Here is a 25,339-nt window from a genome sequence, read left to right as displayed (position 1 = left end):
TGACTACGAACTGATTAGCCGTGTATTGTTTTCGAAATTACCCCCAACTCTTCAACAAGAGATAATAAGAAAAGTTGATAATAACTATCCAAAAATTAATCAGATCTTTGATAGTTATGATGAGAGTATAAAAACCTTGATAAAAACGAGTTTAAAGAAAACTCCAAATTCCCACCAAGACAATTTCAAATGTAAAGAAGGAAATTATAATAAAAATAATAATGTAAGGAAGAGTGTCCCAACGCTGGAAAACTTTGCTATAAAATCTAGCAAAGTTAATAGACATTGCAGATTTTGCAGCATCAATGGACACACTATGAACCATTGTCCAAAATATTTCTCCCTTGAGTCGAAACGTTCTAGGTGTAGAGAAATGGGATTATGCTTCCTTTGTACAAGTGCCAATCACAGAACAAAAGACTGCTATGGCAAAGGAAATAAATTACCTCGGAGATGTGTACATTGTAAATACCGAGGCCACGTTGCTCTCCTTTGTAATGAAGCAGATAAGGATGGAAACAGTTCAACTGCTTCCACGCACGTGTGTGCTAACACTAGCATGCAGGAACAACCTTATATTTTACCGATAGTGGCAATTACCGTTTCTAAAGGGAAACGAAAATATAGATTTAACTGCCTCTTTGATACAGGCAGTCAAAGAACCTATTTCTCCGGGAGTGTTATTGAAGGATTAGGGTGTTATAAATCTCTCCTTACTCGAGTTGAATACGAAGTAAAAAACCTTTTTAGGGTCACAAACAAAACAAATTGAACCAACTTATAATGGGGATAGAGGTAACTAAGGGTAATTCCTTGTCTCTACCCGTTCTTTTCGATGATGAATTCGATATGAGTTTGAGATTTGATAATTTTAAATCTGTAAAGAAAAATTTAATTAATTTAAATTATACCCTGACCTTTTTGCATGGAAAAAATGACATTCGTATACATGGTCTGTTAGGCATTGATGTGATTCAATTCATGAAGAACATCAAAATGGTACACTGCATGCAGGGCTCTGCATGGGAGTTCCTGCAGGCATTTCCCCGTTTGGCAATTGCCAACATTTTTTGTATGAAAAACAATGTAATCCTAAGAAGATCAAGAATAAGGATCTCCACAATTATCATGCCATAGTCTCCAAATACTCTACGTGATCAGACACTAGTGCAAATGTTGTAATGAACCCGATGAAGAGCTACCTGATCCCCTTGCCGAATTTTTTAATGAAAATCAGGTAGAAAGAAATTTAGAGAAAATGTTTGATATAGATTCTCTGGGTATTTCTCCGGAAGACGAGGCTATGTGTAATTATGATAAAAATAAAATTATGGAATTTGAAAGTTCTATTGAGTTCAGAGATGGCGCTTATCACGTTAAACTTCCTTGGCAGGAGGACAAAATAAAGTCTGTGCCTTCCAATCACGGAGTTGCTCTCTCTCTCTGTTTTAAACAGAATAATTAACAAACTTGAACAAGAAAAATTACTTCATGATTATGCTGAAGTATTCCATCAACAGGAACGCGAGGATATTATTGAACGTTTTGAAGTACCTGAGGATTTTTCAAAAGATGTTCGGATACCCCACAGACCTGTATTTAAGATGGATGAACAAACTACCACAAAAATTAGACCCGTTTTTGATTGCTCCCTAAAGACTAAAGGGAAATATTCGCTAAATGGAACAGCTTACCCTGGCATAAATTTAATGGGAGACATGTTAGAATTGCTGTTGCTGTTTAGGTCTAATAAATATGTGATGCTAGCGGATATTCGTAAGGCTTTCCTTATGATCGAAATCGGATCTCTCGAGGACCGTAACAGGTTTTGTTTTTTTCATGAAGGGAGGGAATAGGCTGGTTTGTTTTAGATATACAACGCTTATCTTTGGATTTAATGCCAGCTCCTTCATTTTGAATTATATAATAAAACACCATGGGAGCATGTTTCCTGTCGATAATTGCACTGACATGTCAAGAAAATATTTTTATGTGGACAACTTAATTAAAACCAGTGACTCTGTTAACATGCTATCAGACCCAACATACACAACGGCTAATCATCGCATGAGAAAGGGCAATTTTAACCTCAGATCATGGAATACAAATTCTGAAGAACATGGCTGTCAACTAGAGAAGGTTTTAGGGTATAAATACTCCACATCAGAAGACACACTTCAGATTTCAGTGTCATCTATTGATCAGTCTGTTAACACTAACAGAGGCAGATTAGCCCAAACCGCAAAGGCTTTCGACCCACTGTATCTGTGTCTACCTGTTACTATCAGGGGCAAAATGCTCTTGAGAGATTTGTGGTCTCAAAAATTAGACGGGGATGATGTTGTAACCGAAGAATACCAGGCTTTATGATCTGCTTTATCACAGGACCTTTCCAAGCTGGATTCACTGCAGTTCCCTAGATTTGTAATCAGTGAAAATAGCCCAGCTGAACTTTATTTATTTTGTGATGCCTCTAAAGGGGCTTATAGGGTTGCAGTGTATAGCGTATAGAATAACAAGTCCCATCTGTTATTTTCAAAAGCTAAGGTTGCTCCTATGAAGCCTAAAAGCTTACCCACACTTGAATTGTTGGCTTTGTTTTTGGCCATTAAGTGTTTACGGCCCTTGTTGAAAGCTTACTCCTGAATCAAGATCGGAGATGTAATAATATCAGTGGATGCACAAGTTGTGTTGTCATGGCTTTTGTCTGACAACACAAAATCTAAGAACCAATTTGTGAGAAATAGATTAAAGGACATCCAACAAATGATAGGGGAACTGAAAGAAAAAAATCTATATTTGTAAAATTCAGATATGTTCCTACTGATCAGAACCCTGCTGATTTGCTCACAAGGGGAGTAACCTTTGAAAAGTTTCAACAGAATCTAAACCGATGGACCTCAGGACCTGAATGGCTCAGCAAAAATCCCATAGAATGGCCATCAAGTGAACTTCAGTGCCTAAGTTCAAAACATAAATTTATTGTACAATCTACATCGCTAAATTACACTGTAACTAACGTTGAACTTCAACCAGTGATACCCTTTAATAAATACTCAGATTTCAATAAATTGATCAACGTTACTACTAACATAGTTAAGGTCCGAAATAAAATAAAACATGTAGATCTAGATCCTAGTAGTTGTGCTAAGATTTATTTGCTCAACATAATGCAGTAACAAAGCTTCCTTGCAGAACTTGCTTACCTGCAATCTCCTCAGGGTAAATAATTACCTGAATTAGTAAAAAATTTAAATTTATTCATAGATGAAAGCGAGATAATCAGGGCTAAAGGTAGAATAGGTAAAATCACTACTTATGATTATGAAGTTATCAATCCTGTTTTATTAGCTAAGGATCACGATTTAACTGAACTTATTATCATAGAATATCATAAATGATGTAAACATCTGGGAATTCAGTCAACCTTAAATAAAATTCGCCTTTCTGGGTTTTGGATCCCCAAGGACAGACAAGTCGTCAAAAAAGTAATATCTAAGTGTGTTTTGTGTCAAAAATTTAATAGCCTTGCATTCAAATATCCTAAGGTTACCAATCTTCCAAAACACCGAGTGAATCTCGTTAAACCTTTTTTACACACTGGGATTGACTATACTGGACATGTTTGGGTAAAGGTGACGAAGGTGTTAGTAAAATGTACATGCTTATATTTATTTGCCTCAATAGCAGAGCTGTTCACATAGAGCTGGTTAAAGACATGAGCACTCACTCATTTATTCTAGCTTTAAGGAGATTTACTAATATATATGGAATCCCATCTCATATTTATATCTCAAATTTTCAAGTGTATAACATTAAGCACATCAGAATACCTCTATATGCTGCTTGGGTTGGGAGTACATGGGAACGCATGATCAGGACTATTAAATCATGTTTGTATAAAACAATTGGGCGTTCCTGAATTAGATATTTTGATCTCCTTACAGTAATTTCAGATTTTCAAAGTGCTATAAACCAAAGACCTCTCACTTATAGATGTTCTTCGGATTCAGAACTCGAAGTAATAACTCCTAATTGTTTTCTTCATCCTAACACTAATTTAGGACTTGTACTGAAATTGGATGATCAGGATGTTTGAAAAATCTAACCCCCCTTCAAGATTAAATGTGGTAAAATCTATCAAAGCTCGTGATTCTATGTTGACTAGATTGCGTGAGCTTTGCTATCAGGATTATCTGTTGAGTTTGATGGAACAATGTAAAGATTTGCACGAGGTCAATTTTCACAATCGTATCAAGGTTGATGATGTGGTTCTTGTTAAGAATCCTGCAAAAGCTAGACCATTTTGGTTGCTGGGAAGAGTTTTGGAATTAATTGTTAGTGACGACAAAAAAATTTGTTTCGTAAAAGTTAAAAGAGGTGACGGGTCGGTTCAGGTCTATTCTATCAAGCTCCTGTATCCTCTGGAATTATCTTTAACTCACGCACACTACCCTGGAATTCTTCCAGACTCAAAAGGAGAAGTTGATGCTGCAAATTCAAAATCTTCTAATGATGTACCGAATACTAATAGCTCATCTGTTCCAATGAACCGTCCTAAAAGACTAAAAATTTAAAAAGTAGTAAAAACTCTCCTAATAACCCCTATATATACTATTAAATTCAGTTTTATCTAAAACAATCTTCACATACCTTAGCTTATAGGTACTTATTGTAAATAAAAATAAAATAACTGTTAATGATATCCTACTTATTGTTGAAGGAACGAAATTTCTATAGTCCTATTGGTGCACCAAAATGAGAATCCTTTACATACAAAATAAATCACTACACTCACTTCTTTCAAACCTTCAAGTTCTTTGTGAATTCTTCACCTCTTCTATATTCTAGTTTGAACGCCTTAAATTTTTTTTTTTCAACTTTCCTGTGAACCTGCATTATTGGCTATGTTTGCCTTAAAAAATCATTTTTTTCCTGTGAATTTTATTATTGGCTATGTTTGCCGTCAAAAAACCAATGTTTCCTGTGAATGTTTATATTGGCTATGTTTGTGTTTAACAAATCAATGTTTCCTGTGAACTTTAATATCGGATATGTTTGCCTTAAAAAAAAATTTTGACAACTTTCCTGTGAACCTTCATTGTAGGCTATGTTTTCCTTAAAAAAAATTTTTTTCCTGTGAACTTTATTATTGGATAAGTTTGCTTTAAAAAAAAATCAACTCTTCTGCGAACCTTAACATGAGCTAATGGGAGGCAAATCTCCATTTCTGCGACTTTTCATTATGGGATAGTTTGCCTCACAATGTGTCTGCTATGAACCTCCAGCTTAAAGCATAAGGACCTGTAACTGCAGAGAATTATGTTGACATGATTTCATATTGTAATTTTGTTTTGGGGGAGAATATTGAAATTATTACGGAGTCACTGGTGTGGTGCCCTGTGATTGGATGAAAAACAACCAATCCCGAGCTGCCATTCTAGTTCCCTCCCCGACCCCTATTTGCGCGGTTCCTTAAAATTTTCGTCCTCTCTGCTCTCCACCATCAGAAATATGGGACGCACGAGGAGTTCAAAAGCCGCAATAGCAGCACACATCAAGGCCGCACCTTTCTCTTCTCTTTGATACCAATTAAGGACACGAAAGATTTAACTGATAAACGGACATATCTGTAAGATAAGTTTCCCGCAAACCCAACGGTTTGCAATACCTTTCTTTTCCTTTTATTAAATACAGTTTTATAACAATTAACTCTGTGTTTGTCTATCCTTTCTTCTTGATGTTGTCACATTACTTTAGCACCTCAAACGTTTGGAAAATCTAAATACTATCCATCCCCTCAGAGTTCGAAACTTATTATCAAATATTTTTTTCTTATAAAGAATATTACACTTCAGGAAACTGCCTAATTATTAACTATATTTAATTCTCCTTTAAAAAATTAGTAAAAATTCAGAAACCAAAGTTCCAAACATAGCAAAATTCGCTAAAAACCAAATTATTACATTCCGGACAACGTGGGACCAGACCGCTGCAAATTTGTGACAACAATTCTATTTGCAAGTTGTCGCAATGTTTGATTAACTGGATTAAGAAAAATCTAGCAAGCGTACGAGCCACATCGCGAAAGTAACTAATTCCGTCCTAGCTTTTTCACCCCTTTTCTCGCTTTTTCTCCTTTTTTCTCGCTTTTTCTCACTTTTTCCCCCTCTTTCTTATCCAAACACACACATTACGGTCTATATTGCCCACATTTCCAAATACAAAATCACAAAAATTACTTTTTTCTTCTCTTTTCTTTTTATCCACCCAGTTTAAACATATTCAGTAGCGGCTGGCATTTGTTTTTGTTTCGAGTGCAATATTTCTTTTCCATCTGTTGTGAAATATCTCTGTTATGTAAAATTCAATTACCATCAGTACCGCCGGTTCCACTTTTCCGAATAATCGGTTAATTGATATATTTCTTTCTATCTTTAGTTAGCTGTCTTTCCACTTTTATTTACTTTTTAAATTACCTCATTGACATTCTATTCATATGCGATATAACATTTAATTACCATCCGTAACGGCGGTTTCAAATCTTAACCATGTGCTGAGTACATCTACATTTGACTACAACTCAATCGAAGTGATTAAGTACAAAAAGATCGAATAGAATTAGAGCAATATCCTTAACTGGATATATTATAAGAAAACCGGAACAACGTCCGTACCAGCGGTTTTTTTTCTCTAAGAATCAGTGTAAGTTATCTACCTCTCTGAATCCTTATGTAAAATCTCTCTTTTCAACTCTTTTTTTTTTTAAGCTCAAAAATATTTCGATTCCTCAGTTTAAATGGATGCAAATTCCTTTCAACATTTTTTCTCAATTTAATTTTCGAGTTTAAATTTATTCTTATTCTTTTCCAATATTCTTTTTAATCTAATTCTCAAAAGTATCAGTTTACATGCTTTCAAACTCTTTGTAACATTCTTTACAATTTAATCCTTAAAAATATCAGTTTTTTTATGTTTCAAAATTCTTTTTCGACTGTCGTTTCAATTTAATTCGCAAAAGTATCAATTTAAATGCTTTCAAATTTCTTTCAATTTTAACCCTCAAAGTACCACGTTTCTGAATTTTTGAGATGAGGATTGATTGGTTTTCGTATTATTTCGATTCATCAGACCACTGTTCTCATTATGAGTGTGATTTTCACAACGTTTCTTAGCGGAGACCGTGGCACGAGTACTTGGAAAATCAATTCTAAAATGTGACATTCTCCTGAAGGTTGAAGCTTCAATCCTCAGTATGGGCGACCAAAAAATACATTTGCGAATTACTTAGGACCTCTATCCAGTCATGGCTGACGGAACAAGAGCACGCTACCCTCGTGAAATAAATAAAGGGTTTCACTCGAAATTCCGTCCAGATTCCCGAGTTCGACAGCTCGGAGGTTACATCGAAGGAAATGTGAAAATAACACTCAAGGTGAGAATAGTAGTCCGATGGATACAAATAATACTCAAAGTATCAGTTTAAACGTTTTCAAATTCTTTTCAATATTCTTTTCGGTTTAATTTTCAACGTATCAGTTTAAATGCTGTTTACTGTCATCGTCAAAAGGGATGCAGACTCCGATTCCACCCAAGTGGAAGAAAGCACTCTGAGCACCAAGATTTAGGAAATGAGCTGATGAAGTAAATGAAATTGTCTTGGATTGAAGAGACAATCGATAATCGAAAAAGAGTTCCGTTTTGATCACTTGTTAAGCGATATTCCGAAAGAGGAATTCCCCAGGGCTACACTTGTATACAGGTGAACACCCCGATAAATAATCCGAAATGCTTGATTTTTTTATGAAAAGAATAGAGTTAAAGAAACTGAAAGCGATTAATCTTTATCGCCATCGTCATTGCCATCTTTTAGATCCGTGGTCAATCTTTACGTTAAAATCCGTCGTGTCATACTCGCAGAATGGTCATGCGCATTGTCTAAAGAAGACACCAAATTGCCCTTAAGAAGTTGTAATAAACTAATCTATTTTTCTTTCCAAAATTATTTCTACAACATTTTCATTTTTAATTGTCACATTAAGGGTAAAGAAAATTGTTAGTGACTAAAGGTGCAAGATTCCACATTAAGCATAGAATTTCTTAAGGCATTACAAGGAAAATGTGCAAGGGTTTTCTCCGATAATTATATCTATTACAAGAATAGACAGACCAATGCTCGAATGTTGTTAGAACAGAACAATTTATCACTTCAGCCTTCAAAGGCCTTCTTCGATTATTTCTAATGCCTTATTATCTTATTTGAGATATTCAAAATCTTTCTTTATGAGAATACTGCAAAAATTATAATGAACCAAGTTCATTTTACAAGTTTTTACTGTTATTATTTGCAATGGGGGTCGAAAATTCCGCCTTCATTATTGGCATACCTAATTCATTCCTTTAGTAATAGGATTAGAAAAAGAGACTTTAAGATGACTCCTATGTCCGAACTTATGTCTCTTGGTATTACATCTGATTACCAATCTAAGTAGTGACTAAATTTAACGTATATTAACTTCAGGGATCTGACAAGAATTGAAATTTCATCTTAAGATCAGGAAGTTGTGGCAATGAGATAGATGAAATTCAAATAACAGAATAAACGACAGTTTAGTTTTGTTTTGTCTAAATGTGACATTTTTTATGTGTCTACGTATAGATATACGCTTTGTTGGTTGGTGTGTCACTCTTCCATTCGACATTTGTATTTTTGCCAATTTGAATGAACACATCATTAAAACATTATGTACGTGCAAAATAAATGTCGATGCTCAAAATGTATAAACATTTTGATCCACCCCTTTACTTAAAAATTCAGCAAAAATGAGGAAATTAACCAATTTTAATGAAATTTCAAGTAGTTATCAAATAATGATCACGAAATTTAATTACCTTAGTATTATTTTTAAATCTTATCGAGAATCTATTATTTTATTTAAACAAAAACCACTTTACTAAAGTTATGGTTTTCAATAGTAAAAAAAATAGATGAATTTGTTTTGACTTTTTTAAATAAAAATAAAGCATCGTAAATTGTAACAGTAAAAAATATTATTTTTTCAAGAATATTACGAAAAAAGACGCTAAATGATATAACTCGAATAAAAATTAATTCCTTGAGCTACTGATATTATCATTGAATTAAGCGTTGTTTATTTAATATTTTCACACAAAAAATATAATTGCAAACAATATTTCTACGTTTTTTTAAGATTACACGTTTAGCATAATTTTTACATATAAGATTCTAATATTTTCCTCGTTGAAATGAATGTGGAACTTTCGGCGTAACATAATTTTTATATAATCTTAAAAAATATTTTGTTTAATTAAAAGGCGGGAACAGAAAAAAATATTATAAAATTATTAAATGTTAGAAATTATACAAACGTTCATGACAGAAATATACGGATGCATGACTGAAAAAAAACAAAACAACAACATTACCCACCTCCCTTTCATTATCTGTCATTTTAAGACAGCCTTTTGACTTTCTGACATTTTAGGCTTCTGTAGAATCCACACTGCGACAATTTTTTATTTCTTGTGATTGCGTGAAGCCAGAATATCTCGCTTTTGGGGGTTAATCAAGCTACTTTTTGTACAAACAAGGTATTTTTTTTATTTAATTCAATATTTTATTAAATTCAATATCTTATTTATTTAATTCAATATATTTACTAATTATTTTTAAATAGACCCAGAAAACTAACACAAAGAATTTTTACAATTAATTTATTTAACTTTAAAATTTTCTGACTTTGTTAGCTTCTGAATGTCGACGTGAAAACATTTTTCATTACAACTTTTTATTTTCACGTGTACAAATACTTTGTCCTTTTTGGAAATTAACTTTTGGCTTTAATCTTTCAACACACAATCAAAAAGTAGTGGGAAACCTTAAAAATCGCGCTTATGTCAACGGATCATTCAATCTAAGGGAGATAACCAGCATAGGCATAGCAAAAATAAGCATATTTTGTAAGAAAACATTTAAATGAACAAAAAATGATTACACGATTACTGTAACAGATTTCCGGAAATTGCTGAAGCAGTTTACGAAAAGAAAACAAGTTAGCGAAGTTAATCCACGAACTTACACAAAACAAAAGTGTTACAACTAACAATATAACGGTGTTAGTTAATCCACAACAAAAATTGTGTGTAACGATGGTAATTAATCAAAACAAAAAGTAAATAAACTTGTTAATTAACAGAAATAACGAAACTTGTTGGAAGGAGATTTTGAAGTATTTAAACCATCATTTTAATTATTTTAAACAAAAATTAGAAATTAAAAAAGAAGACATTTGTTTTTGTTTATTTTAGGTAATCAGTTATTTCTGTCTATGATTAAAGTTGTTTTTTTTTTACTATTATGTACAAATGTTTAAAAAAAAAAAGGAAAAATAACAACGTTCAAAAATTCTGCACAAGATTAAGTGTTCGGCTTTTTTTTTTGTTTGTTTTTTTTTTCTCTTAAATAAGGGAATCACTTTTCATTGGCTAATTGGACAACAACTTCTTGATTGTTGGCTATACAAAAGATAAATAACTTTAGATGGCGATATTTAAATATTAATTAAAATTTAAATGTGTTTTTAATTATTAAAGAAGATACGTTAAAAATAATTAGCATTGGAATTTATATGCTTTTCATAAATTTTTACGATTTACTAAAATAAAGAAAAACAAGTTTCTTATTTTTAACTGACGGTTTTTGGTCTCATGCCAAGAGACTCATCCGTAAATTGTTAAGGATGAGAACTGAAATGTTCCACCTCCATTTTATAGAGTTTCTTTGGCGGAAAAGGGAAAAGGGAGAGTATTCTCTCCGTATCATTATTGCCATCAGGGATATTGCAATATGTGATATGATTTTCATTTCTATTAATTAACAAGCTTATTTAATTTTTGTTGTTGATTATTTAACATCGTTTCATTTTAACAGTTTTTTTAACTTTTGTTTTGTGTTAATTAATAAGTTTATTTTGTTACTTAACATTGTTATATTTTAAGTTCGTTGATTAACTAGTTTTCATGTTGTTGAAATTTCCGGGACTAACTTTAACTTCACCGGGCTCTTGCAGGTATAGTATTCGTGTAACCTTATTTTGTTTCTCTCTCCTTTTTTTTAATTTATCATTCTTTCATTGTTCTACTGATTATTTCAGCGTCCCAAATTATATCTTGCAAAATAATGCTTATTTTTGCTATGTTTATGCAGATTATCTCCCTTAGATTTTATGATTCGTTAACATAAGCACAAAAAATGTATGCTAAATCGGCTTTCAAAACTATGTCCCTTTATTTTTTGCGCCATTTCCGCCCGTCCCTATAAAACATTAACTCCTGTTTTTTTTTTTTTTTTTTTTTTTTTTTTTTTGTAAACGTGTTTAACGAGTTGCATATACCTTATGCATATGCCTTAAAAAAACATAAATAAGTTGAAATTAAGATAAAACTGCGTTAGTGGTACTTTTAAACAAGTTTCCGGAGGCAATCGCGATTATAATACGGAAAAGACGGAACATGTTTCAAGCCTACATAAACAACGCACGAGATGAGAAAAAAAAATATGCGAAACGTTTGTAATGTCAAATGATAAAAGTTGCTTCCCTTGCCAGTGATTATTTCCCTTGCATTAAAAGTTGGCTTCACGTGTATCAGACCTGAAAATTTATATTGCATCGGAGTAATTTTTATTTTATTTCACTCCAGTACATCTTTTTGGAGAGAGATAGAAATTGAACTCATATTAAAACTGGATGTAACCTGTGCAAATAGATCATTGACTAAATATCATTTAATCTGTACAATATTCAGGTATCAATTCTGATACTGGTGTCATCTTTCTAGACTGAGGTAATAATTAATTTTTGTTGATTTAAAATGCTCCTTTATTGAAACCATTTCCTCACGCTAAAAACGAAACTTGGATAATACAAATGACATAATGGTAAGGTCATTAAAATTATAAATTAAATTAAACGTAATTAACTGCTATCAGTTGATTCCGTGTTCAATAAATTATTACGGCCTATTACAATTAGCATTCAACTGTGTTCGCATATGCATAATAATTAATTCATAACACATATGCATAGATGTATAATACACTATAACAAACTCAACATATGCACAAAATTTTCATCGGTTTCAGAGAAATTGTTGTACGATTTAATTTCCTTCTTCTTTCACATTTAACAAAATTTCTTTCAGAACAAACAATTAAAATTGTATTTCTCAGTTTTAGCATTAATATTGTTTAGAGTCTTGTAAACACACACACACACACACACACACACACACACACACACACACACACAGAATTAATTTCAAGCGCTATCTTTGGTTCAGTGGAGAAAAACATCTATTTTTTAATTCCAGTAAATATAAAGTAAAATAAAGAAAGCAAATATATAATTTAATCATTTAGATTAAAGGTTAGAAAATGCTAATATTGTATTAATAAAATTTGCATATTTATTTCTGTGTTCGGTAAAACATACTCTTTATATTTAATATCGTTTAAAATAATAGCAGTAAGTTTTATGTATATATATATATATATATATATATATATATATATATATATATATATATATATATATATATATATATATATATATAACTTTAATTAGGGATCAATATTTTACCTAAAATTTGGTCAGTATATTTCTATTACTATTCTAAATCATATTTGGAGTAGTAATTACAAAATCAAAGTTTAGAAAGTTTATATTTAAGGAAAATTATTAATTAACAAACGCAAAATATTGGATACAGTTTCAAAAAAATTCTTTTTCTGAAATAAATTCAAATTACATTTGCTTAGCGTGTTGCGCTAACGCAAACGAGTTATCACTGATCAATCAGAGAGCTTTATATTAAAATAATTTTATAAAATTCTTCCAGTTTGGGCTCACTCCTTCAAAGTCAACCAGTTCATTTATAAAAATGCCTAAAACTAAAGAGTTGTCAATAGTCATTCATCAAAAAAAAAATCATTGATAAGCACAAAGAAGGAAAAGGATATCCAATAATATCAAAGGAACTTAATCTACCACTTAGTACAGTTGGAAACGTTATTAGAAAGTTTAAAACCCTGGTGAAGCTGTTGCAAATCTTCCAAGATGTGGTCGGCCAAGGAAATTAAACGAAAAAAATCAAGGTGGGTAAGCAGAAAGGTACAAACCCCCTTTTCTTGCTCGTGGTGAAATTCAAACCGACCTATGAGGAGCTGGGATGAATGTATGCAAGGACACAATCAGTAGAGTTCTAAATCGTGTAGATTTTGTATCAAGGTCCCCAAGAAAAGTTCCATTATTGAAACTTAAACATGTCAGATCACGTTTGAATTATGTTAAAACATATGGGGAAGAAACCCAATAATTTGGGAACAACGAAAATCGAAACCTTTGGAAGAAACACAGCAACACATGTATGGCGTAAAAAATGGTACCGCCTATAACAAAAAGAATACCATTCTTACGGTAACGTTTGACGGTGGTTCGATTATAGTATGGGGGTGTTTTTCATCCAAAGGTACTGGTGAACTAGAAATCATGAATGTTAGAATGAATGGACGTATGTACAAGGAGATTTTGGAGAAAAATCTCATAAAATCTGTTGATTTGTTGGGACATAATAGCAATTTCGTGTTTCAGCGGGACAATGATCCCAAGCATACTGACAAACTAACCAAAGAATGGCTTAGAAATAACGGAATTGACGTTTTTATTTGACCCAGTTAGTCTCCAGACCTCAACCCAATTGAAAATTTGTGGAAAATATTGAAGATCAATGTTCACAAGAGGAATCCCAAAAATATTCAACAACTAGAACAGTTCTGCAAAGAAGAATGACGCAAAATACCTGCATATCTTTGCAAAAAACATGTGTGCAACTATAGAAAGCGTTTGGAAGCTGTTGAACGCAATAAAGGCTATGCAACCAAATATTAAATCAATGTATCCAGTACTTTTGCGTTAGTTGATTTATATTTTTCCTTTTATATAAACTATTAATTTTGTAATTACTACCCCCCAATATTATTTAGAATAGTAATAGGAATATATTGACCAAATTTTAGGTAAAATCTTGAAACCTAATTAAAGTTATGAAGAAAAATGTCATGTATCCAATACTTTTGCGTGACACTGTTTATATATATATATATATATATATATATATATATATATATATATATATATATATATATATATATATATATATATATATATAATTACTTTTTACTATAATAATTAAATACCTACAGACACTAGTGTTTTCATCCTTTCGGGAATCTTTAGTGCAGTTCGGCAACACGAGACATCTCTGGCTCGATTAGCAAATACCGTATCCATTCGGCTACAATTAACCACGTGAAATAACGTTGAATTTAAACATTTTATTTTAATTTTAAATGTTCTTTACGTCAGTCAGTATATATGCACTAATGCACATATACACATATAATATATAATGGAATAATCACAAAGGCCGTTCAAACTATCATCTGGTCAGAAAAACGATAGTATTACATGAATGAGAACTATTAATGACGAAAATAAACATCATAATAGGGAAATCAAGCATATCAGGATGTTAACGGCGAGCGATTAAAGTAATTCGTTAAAAAAACTTTTAAAAATGTAAAAAACATATTCGTTAAAAACTTTTTTTTCAAATGAGTGGACGTTATTGTCTGTAAAAGAACATTGAATTATTTTTAAAGGTTAGAATTTCAACTTGAATTAACTGGCACATTTAAACCGACACATCATGAAATATTTGAGAATTATTACATAGTTTTGATTACAACTAGATGGCGCTTTTAGATAATTCGTCATTGGTCTGAGGGGGATAACTCTATTTTACTGAGTAAAGTAGTTGGAAAAGAAATAATTATTCTAAAAATTAATTAGAAGTGACTTTTCCAGGGCATTTTTATGATTAATCTAAAGTGGCTTTTCCAGGGCATTTATCGTCAAGTCTAAATATCAACTTCTTTTATGTTATTGATGTTTTTGTAATGTTCAATGTTTTGCGTTGTCTTTACCGTCCCAAATTATCGTATGAAAAAATCAATGGATCTCTTAGTAAAATGGAGTATTCTCAGTCAGACGAATGACGAATTATTCTAAATTAACTAATTTTTAATTAATAAAAAATATGGTATTTTTCTTCCCCTATTCTATTGCATGTTATTAAGTTAGTCCGCGGTTATGCCCCTTACATTGATTTCAGGGGAGATAACTTGTAGAAGAAAACTATGCCCCTTTTATTTTATTACAAACTCGCTCCAACATATAAAAAGTTACAGGAATCAGGAATAAAACGTTTTTCGCACAAGGAAAACCAAACACTGCTCTCATTTGTAGGCAACATTAGATTTTCTTAATCAAGCGTATCACCAACTGCCTGATCAAAAGTAGCTCGTATGCAATGGTTAATGTTTTGTCCACCATTTAATCATCAGATCTATTCATAGGAAGCAGTCTATTCGTATGCACGTATGTGTCTAATCCCTACATATAACACTAATTATAACTTTTAGGTTGATCGTAGTTCAACACGTAATTATGAGTCCACAAAACGAATTTGCTTTGCCATGTTAGAAACCAATAAAAAAAGTGATTTTATTAAAACAATGAACTAATGAAGCTATAAAATTGATCCATTAAAACTTTTTAAAAAGGTATTTTTATAAATTGGAATATTGAAACATTCATATATATATATATATATATATATATATATATATATATATATATATATATATATTCAAATAAGGGGGTAGTCACCAACAATGTGTATTTTTTAACATCATTTTATTGTTCCATGTCTTGGTTTTTCATTGAGAATTATGTTTATATCATTGTAATAATGTTTTTAAATCATTGAAAAAGTTTTTAACGCGTTTCAGACGTTCTGTGAAGCGTCCTCTTCAGAAATTATGTTCAAAATGTGTTGGAGATATAAAAATAGCATCTTTGTAGTTCATTTGAAATGTTTCCAAGAGGTGGAAACGTGTAAGTGTCTACTATTCATTGGAATGTTTAATTCTTATTACTGTTTTATTGGGTTGTGGTATCTCCTGTGTTGTGTTTCTCTCTCTCACTCTCTCTCTCTCTCTTTATACACACACACGCATACACACACATTCTACCTAAAGAAAAAAACACAAGCAGAAAGAGAGAGTGAGAGAGAGAGAAACACAACACAGGAGTGACCACAGCCCAATAAAACAGTAATAAAAATAATTCTCAATGAAAAACCAAAACACGGAATAATAAAATAATGTTAAAAAATACACATTGTTGGTGATTACCCCCTTATTTAAATATACATCTTTCTTTCGTTGGAATTTCTTAACCCATTATATATATATATATATATATATATATATATATATATATATATATATATATATATATAAGCATATTCGAAAACTGTAAAGCCTCCTTTATTTTGAAGAACTACGAATACGGGAGTGGTATAATTTAAATGAGTGACCTTTCCTGATTCAGAATATATTTTTCTACATAGTCACTACCATTCTCAATGCACCTTTGTCAATGATGAACTCGCCGACCTGGTCATATGAAGGTCGTTTCAAAAGCAACGCCTCCTATATTTTAACTAAAGAAAGAGGGTTAAGATAAAAACAAATTGTAAGAAACCCTCGAGTGTACATCTCCATCGCACTATATATCGATACTCTATGGCTGGCTGATATAACTTTTGTTCATTCATATCAGAATATATTTATGCATTCGATATTCAAAAGAACGTGCCCTCTATAGTATCTGACCTGACTGAATGGTTAATTGTTGGTATAAACTGTTTTATATCCTCAATAACAGTTTAAAAAAACAAAAAAACAGTCAGCATGGTTCACCCGAAAATGTTCTACTGCCACACAAATCGCTATTTCCATTGCTTCGAACATAATACGATTTTGTGAAACTAAAGTCACCTTTAAGACTGCTACCAACCATTGCAAAAGACTAATAAAGAATGCAAGAGATCCATACGCTCAGTACGTCAAGCTGAGCAGCGGCTTGTTTGCCATCAGTTTTGACGAATAACAAACAGAAGCGTGCCCTCAATCCCTACGTGGACCTAGGGTAATTCTGTCTACACCTGATAAGGCAAAACTCTTTTCCAAGAAATTTACAGTAAATTCCACTCCTTGTGATTAGGGCCGTCTACCCCCCCCCCACCGTATTTCGTATTATGACTGAAAACACACAATGCGACATTTGAATCTGTACGTGATATACCCAAGCTCATCATCAACCTTGATTCCAGTAAAGCCACTGGCCACGACGGCATTCTCGTCATAGTGCTCAACAGCTACAACCAGAACTAGCTCCCATACTTACAAAGCTGTTTAAATTGTTAAATAGTGGTGGTATTAAGATGACACATGTATTATTCTTTGGTGTTGACTGTTCGTATTAGGAAGAGTCTTAGTGTGTTCATGTGTGTGATCATGTTGCTAGATATTATATATTCATTGTGAGTGTGATTTTTAAGGTTACTAAATATGTGAGTATGTTACGTTGTTCTTATTTGGTGTTCTTGTTTAGATGATGACTGATATATTTGTTGTTATTCATGTGTGTAAGAGTCTTAGAGTGTTAGAGACAGTCTTAGGAGTGTTTATGTTGTTGAGTGTTCATATATCTTAGTGTGTTCATGTTTGTGGAGATAACATATTGGAGACATAAACAGGTATATATAAAGAGAGAGAGAGACAGTTCTGTATATGTATAATAGAGAGTGTGCATGTTACTACAAGAGAGCCTAGCCTGTAATTCAACTAGAAGGAGATTTATGAATACCTTGATAGATAGACCGAGAGTGCGTTTGACATTTACGTTGACAGTTGTACATATAATATAAACACGTTACCTTTCTCGTTGTAATGAGGAACACAGAAAGACGGCAGTTATAAAAACACTTGATGATACGTTTATTTCTTCTTCGACCGGTCGGACATGATTTGGTATTTCAGGGATTCAAAGTTGTTAAATTGTTTTCTCTAAAATCCTCTCACTTCCAGAGGGTGCCTTGACTCTAACGGAGATCGGTCTGATCTCCTCGCCTTCTCTGATCTGACTGCTCTAACTCCCCCTAACTAACTTCGAACTCTTTCCTATATTGAGAAATCACATGTATGTCTAGTCAACGTAACTACAACTCACGTGTCATCAACATGCGCGATTTGCACATTTTTTAACACATTTCTGACGATTAGGAAATTCCCAATTCTCCTTGTTGTTTTACAAAGGAATTTAACCTAATTCTGTAACCCATATTTTATTGTGCATTCTTTCTAAGAATGTGAATAGTTTCCAGCCAAATTTGTATTTATTACATATTTTAACAGAATCAACAATTTACTGGACATTCCATTTATAATAACATTCTGTGTTTATTTTATCTTACGATTGGAATTCTCAATTCCAAATCTAGCTTCGCAAGTTCGAATCCTTGACTATCCTATTTCATATTTACTCACTTACCAGAACAGGCTTCTGTTCTTGTAACAAAATGTTGCCTTCAGGAGAAATGCTTCCGAACACTCTAAAAAACTTGATCAGTCTGCTTCGTATTTAAAAAATTTAGGAGGTCAGCTATATCATTCTCGGTAACAATCCATGAGTCTCCAATGCGTCATGATTAAGTTGCTGGAATCTGCGATAAACAGAGAAATGGGCAAACACCTCAGCAAAAATAATCTGCTCAGTGACATTCAATATTGTTCCCAGTCTGCGAGATCTACAGATGATGTGTTAACTGTAAAATCCCACAGAATTAGTAAATCTCTCGACAGGGCTTCGTTTTTAGAGCAATAGCTCTTGACATATCAAAGGCTTTTGATTGAGTATGGCATAAAGGTCTACTCCACAAGATCGCGAGCTATAGAATAGCTGAAAATATCCTTTCAACTATTAAACCCCTTTTTCTGATAGGATTATAAGAGTAGTCATTGATGGGCAGAAATCAGAAAGTCATTGTATTAACGCTGGATTACCTCACGGTTCCATCCTGGCTCCAACTCTCATCTTGATTTTCATCAATGATCCCCAAAATTACATTTTAAAATCGTCCCTAGACATTTATGCAGACTACATTAAAATGTATGGCAACACTTCAAAAAGCAGCAATGACCATCGCTTTTCAATTCTCTTTCGTAAGATCTTAAGAACGTGGTGCAATAAAGAAAAAAGTGGTTTATTTTTCTGCATCGAAAACCAAGCTTCTCACCTTTCATCATAATCACTCCCCCCCTCACGCCCTAATTGAAATGAATGGCTCTCATCTTGAAGTGAAGTTCTATGCCTTGACTAGCTTCTGAGACTGACCTTTACTCCTGAGAGGAAATGGAGCACATACATAAAATCTGTTGCTAAGATCGCTGAAATAATCTACCGCTCCAGTACGTATTTCACAACCGATGAAATCTTCTATCTGTATAAGAGAGAGGTACGCTTTAACATTGTATAAGTGGCTGTATAAGAGAAAGCTATGTCCTGAGTTCTTTTGCAAAATCTGGGCACAGGCTAATCGGCGTGCTCTTGATAGAGTTCAAAACCGACTACGAAGCATAGTAGATGATGCCCTTTTCTCTTCCCTGCAACCTCTTTCCCACAGAAGAGACGTTACGAACCTGTCTCTCGTTTTTTTTCATGGCAAGTTCTCGACTAAATTCTAATCTATTATTTCCTCCTTGCCAAATTTTCACAAATACACTACACTAGTATAATCATTATATGCAATTTCTCTTCTAAATCTAACTGCGCCTAAATCTAAAACGCAAATTCCATGAACACACCTTCTTTTTCAGAACTGCCCACTTGTGGAACATGCTTCGCTGGCCTGGTTCCCGGTTGAATACAAGATCCTTCAAGTCCAGTGTAAACAAGTTTTTGTTGCGTCGTTCCAAATAAAAATCAAATCTTACCCAATTTACATCATTAAGAATAACTACACTACCACCTAGCATTCATTAAAACTTATCCTCGAGTGGCCTTCAGGTCTTGATAGATGGTGACTTCAAGTAAAAAATGTTACAATAGTCTTTTAAACAAGTATAGAGCAAGAATTGAACTACTGGTTCTTTCACCTCAAGTAGGGGTCGCTTCATCGCTTCCGCATGGAATTAAAAATACACTAATTTAAATATTCATTGATATTTATGTTTTTTACCTACTTCGAGATATATTATCTAAATTACTTGGCAAATAATTTTAATTTGGTTTAATTATTTGCATAAATAGAGAAAGAGAACTTCTACTTTAAAAAGTAAGATTAGGGAGTGTTAGTTCAATTTTACCGATAAAAAGTGTATGTCGTCACATCAGAGTTAGGTTAATTATAGTTAGTAAAGTTTAATTTAGGAAAAATGCGTTCAAATGTAAAAAATCCAATTTTATTTTTAATTTATAAGGAAATAGATATTATAATACCTTATTTTCTATATTTTGGAAAATTATAATATATTCACCAACTAAGATTCATGTTTTGTTGTAATAAAAAGTACGTATTTTATTAGAATATTATTCAGTGTATAAAATTAGGAGTTTACTTTGCTCTAGACAGATTTTATTTGAGAGACATTCTTAATGTAAGCAAACAGCATTATTGGTTAAAAATTCCGAAACTCTGTAATTTTCTGTAAATATTGGTGAAATCTTTTTATCAATGTTTTCTCTTATAATTTAGACTAACTCTTATAAAATGTCTTCAGCGACTTATTTAATTTTTACATGATGACTCGATTGATTCTTACACATTTCCTCATGATAAATTTGATTAATCATTTTTAAATAAAAATAATTTGTGATCGTAAATTAATAAATAGTGAAAATTTCATCCAAATGGGTGATTTTCTGAATTTTGGTGAATTTGTAAAGGAAGGGAGCGGTCAAAATGTTTATACATATTTGTGCATTGGCCGTTCATTCTTTCATTCTGAATGTAGCTCGTAAAAATAATACATTAATAGTAAAAAAAATGTAATACATTTATTTGATACAGCTGACGCAAATGCACTTGCACCAACCAGGTAATTTTATTTTTAGCATTAGACATGAAAACAGAAGCAATTTTTAAAAAATGTCTACAAAAATTAAAATGTTCTGATTAAGCTTTCGCCTTTTATAATATATAATATCCGGTGTTCAGTGACGTTTTAGATACCTTTGATTGCTTTCAAACCCAAAACACTATTTTGCTATAAACGTGAGCAATTTTCTTGTGGTCTACCCTTTTAATATCAGGGAAACAAAATATCACACGCCCATCCATTTTGTAGCGGAATTGGCAATAACCGAAATGGGGGAAAATGAAGAGCTTACCTCGGATACGTCGATTGTTCTAAGATGGCGTCTATGGGTTTTTATTGGCGTTGACCCGCTGCAATTCTCACAGAATCGCGTGTGCTCTCGCGCGATTATGCAAATATTCCAGGCCGCTAGAAGCAGTCAGGCAGTGTCCTGCAGGTCGTGTGTAGGTTGTTCTGGCAGTTGGATTGTTCTTTGTAACGAACCACGAATTTGCGAGAAGCAAGTTTTCTTCTGCCATTTTTTCTGTCTCCTTCTTTCTCTACGGTCATTACAGCCAAGAAATCCCTCTCTTTTAGAGGTGTGCGGTGCAGGGCGAAACTGACTATTTCCTATTTTTGTTCCTGATTTTTGCTACTACATTTTGATACAAGCTATTTTAGCTCGGCTATGGCGAAGGTGCGGATAAGCAATGATATCATCAAGCCGTTCTCTGGCGAGGGAGATGTTGTAGCGTGGCTGAAAAAATGGAGACTTGTCGCACAACTTCAGCAGGTGGATGATATCGCGAGTCTGCTACCTTAATATCTGGATGGTAATGCACTGGTCCTCTACATGGAAATGGAGGAAGACGATCAAAGAAGATAGACCAGATTGAGGCCCGATTAAAAGAGGCATTTACCGATGACGCGTTTGCAGCATACAGAAACATAACTATGGTCAGATGGCCTGGCGAACGTGTGTATGTTTACGCCAACAAAATCAGGCAGTTGGTTGGAGTTGGCTGGGTTGACTTTCGTCACTGGATTACCTGACGTCATTTCAATTGCTCTTCAATAGGCGCTGAACATCGAATATGACCTTAACCTTCACCGAGGTGCACGATTTATATGATCTTCATCGAGGTGCGCGACTTGACACACAAAAAAACAGCCTCTTAATCACCTGCTAACGCACGCGTCACTGTAACGCCCAATGACAACAACAACAACAACCTTCTCACTCGACCTGCCTTTTATACCACTATCTCAATCCCTTCTCTTGCGCATGCGACTGTAGATTCCTGACAACCTCGAGACTTCCGCTTATAAAAACCCAAGTTTTGTTGTCGCGCATGCCTATAGAAGGCACCAACACGTGGGCGTTTGTTTTGTTGGTAAGTACTACACTCCCCCCTGATCTGATGATCACATAGAGTGCACTCCGGGGGTGGCCTCTTAGTTCGTTGGCTTCTGCGAAGGGTGGTATTTACAATCTCGGATTCAGGTTCTGGTTCTGGTTCTGGTTCTGGGTGTGGTTCTGGTTCTGGTTCTAATCCTGCCTGATCAGACGAACTTCAACTACCACTCTCTTGCTCGGTGACTTCACTCATCAGCAGCTCATCATCTGATGATACATCGCTCTCTGTAGTTGTGGGATGTACTTCACTGGCTGGGCGAAGATCGCGCACATGGCGTGGGGTTCCATCAACAAGGACCGACTGCTGGCTGACCACTCCAGATATTCGTCCTCGCTTGAACTTGGTGGTGTACCGGTTTCCAGGGGGGTCTAACCCAAACTGGATCCCCTACCTTGTATTTGTCATGACTGTCCTCGTCGATTGGTTGGACAGTGTCAATGCCCTTTATCCTAACACGGTATTTGTGTATAGCATTGGCCGGTGCTGTTGTTAGTGTCTTCCCATCCTTTGGTGTGATGTTATACCAATACGTGGCCTCCGTAATGGTACATTGCTTTCTGGTAGCAATTCTCTTGATGCTGCGATGGCTCCTCTCAGCAATGCCATTCCCTGATGGCACATGAGCACATCACAGTCGTAGTCGGACACCCCACTCATTCAACAACTGCCGAACTTGGTGGCTACAAAAAGCAGCATCGTTGTCCGTCAATATCTCTTCCGGCGCACCTCGCTTAGAAAAGATAGATGACAGTTGGCGGACAACATTCGCTGAGTCCTGACTGGCCATTTGCCGCCACACCGCAAATGAGTGGGCCCACAGTCGATAAGGGTTAGAAAGGGCTTACCACTGTAATGGGTAATATCCATCGCTAATCGTTGCCACACATGCTCAACTTCCAATCGCCCCTTCTGCCATTGCTCAGGTGCAGGATCGATAGACTGGCATGCCTCACAGTGCTTGATGATCTGCCTGACATCCGCCTTTGTCACTGCCGGGTCCACACGCCTCGCAAAATACAAAGTTCATTTGATACCTGGATGTCCACTCTGCACATGGATTCTTTGTATTTGGCATGAGCTAATTGCGCCAACTGCGCAAGATCGAGCAGCGAACTCCACGCCTGTCTTCACAGCTTCATATCATTTGTGACGCACACGGGTTAGTTGGTCTGCACGATTACAGTGTGATGCCACGAGCGTTACACTCACCGACAGGTCATACTCTGATACCAGACTCTTCAGGGTGTTTAGCCTCCGCCGGATTAACATCTCACTGGCCTTAGTGCGGACTCTCGTTCGTCCCGAAAGAGTGTCGGACACCCAGTGGTAGACGCAGAGAGAATCCGTGTACAAGTGTAACTTCTTTGACTGCCATTGCAGTGCCAGATTTAAACCCTCCACAACAGCATCCAGTTCCGCCAGGTTGATGTGTTGAGCATCATTCACGGGTCGCAGCCAGCACGCGTCTTCAATTACATTTCCACGTTGCTCCAATAAGACTCCCAATGCCAAAGAACTAGCGTCAACTCACACATTCACAGTGTCCCCATCGACACACCATTCTCCACGGGCAGGGTCCTCCTTGTTAACTCTCTCTAGGGTTTCTGTCGTCATCAGAGTTAGAAGAGCATCATTAGATACATCATCCCAACCTGTAGTTACTAAACTTGCCCTGCGTTTGATGGCGCCCACAGCTGCTCGGAGCCAGCCACACGCTGGTAAGTAACCAATAAGTTTCCCACACAAGGAAAAAATAGTCCGCCGCGTGATAACATCAGGGATGTTTGGAATCTCACTGCCACGCCTCCATCGTAAGGTACCGTCTTTTCCCGCAAACGTCCAATCCTAATACCCGTGCTTCATCCCTCAGACGTTCGGGATCCTTGCACCCCAACCCGAATTGAGCTAACTTTTCTCTGACGTGCGACGCAGATTGTACGTTTTCATTGACGTACACATCGTCAATATAGGCCGATGTTGCGTCCTCAGTGGTCTTTTCCTGGGACAACACTGCATTTACGATGGTCTTCATGATTTGCGGTACCACATTCAGCCCAAAGCCAAGTGGAGTAAGGCAGTATCTCTGACCCCGGAACCACACTGTCTGGAACGGCCACAATGTCTCGTCCACTCGCACCTGCAAATAAGCCTTTCGCAAGTCTACTATAGACACATTGGAGCCCTTCTTGCGCCATTCTCTCAGCTTGCTGGCGCACACGTCAGCATCGGCAGTGTACGTCTCAATGTATCTATTGAGTTCACGATAGTCCAGCACCGGACGAACTTTTGATTTGTTATGCTGGACTACCGCCATTAAGGGAATCAGACCCTTGGGTGGTCCCAGCTTGTTGGGGTAGGGGATCAGCCATCCATCCTGGATCCATGCCTCAAGTTCCTTCTCGTATTCATTACGGGCCTTGTCGGGTATCGAGTACTCTGCAATGCTATTCTTGAGTTCGGTTGGCGCCCTTCCTTCTGTCCACTGTCGATGCAGTCCATGCTTTTTGGTGAGGGTCGTAGTCCACCTTAAAATCAGGCCGATCAATGTGAACTGCAGCACACACTGGGGTTTCCAAAAATCGCACAGTCCCATCTCTTCCGATAACCACTCCCCCCAGCGCCTTAATAGCATCATATCCCAATAGTACATCGAATCCCAGCAAATCTCCTCGCATCACCAGCACATTAATGTCTGCGGCCATACCAGAGTCTGTGTGGACTTTGTACAGTTCCGGCTCCACAGCAAGCTGCGTATTGCCACCTATTGTGGTTACTTTGATGTTCTGCTTTGTCCAGTTTCGACACAACTTGGTACTCATGATGGTGTGTGAGCACCCGGAGTCGAGAAGAGCTGAAC

This window comes from Euprymna scolopes, chromosome 19, assembly GCF_053919585.1.
Source record: "Euprymna scolopes isolate OS-2025 chromosome 19, ASM5391958v1, whole genome shotgun sequence".
Lineage (NCBI taxonomy): Eukaryota > Metazoa > Mollusca > Cephalopoda > Sepiida > Sepiolidae > Euprymna > Euprymna scolopes.
This window is presented reverse-complemented; position numbering follows the sequence as displayed.